Below are 271 nucleotides of genomic sequence, written 5' to 3'. Positions count from 1 at the left end.
GATGTGAGGGCACATCATCCAAAATTGAAAGGGGTTTTTTAAAAGCTTCCCGAATGATGGAAAAAGGTTTTTGTGTATTTGGAAACCCGTTGTTAAGCCGTAGTTTTCTTGGGGCCCCTGACATTCCCAAATTTTTTCGTCTTTTTCCCCACCCTTCCCCCTCGGGGCCCCGTTGTTGTCAAATAATCAAAAAAAGGGTTAACCCTTTTTCTTCCCCTGTTCCCTTTTTTAACAGGATTTTCACTTTCTTTAAAAATTCGGGGAGGGTCAC

Source organism: Penaeus monodon, chromosome 30 (assembly GCF_015228065.2).
Source record: "Penaeus monodon isolate SGIC_2016 chromosome 30, NSTDA_Pmon_1, whole genome shotgun sequence".
Taxonomy (NCBI): Eukaryota; Metazoa; Arthropoda; class Malacostraca; order Decapoda; family Penaeidae; genus Penaeus; species Penaeus monodon.
This window is presented reverse-complemented; position numbering follows the sequence as displayed.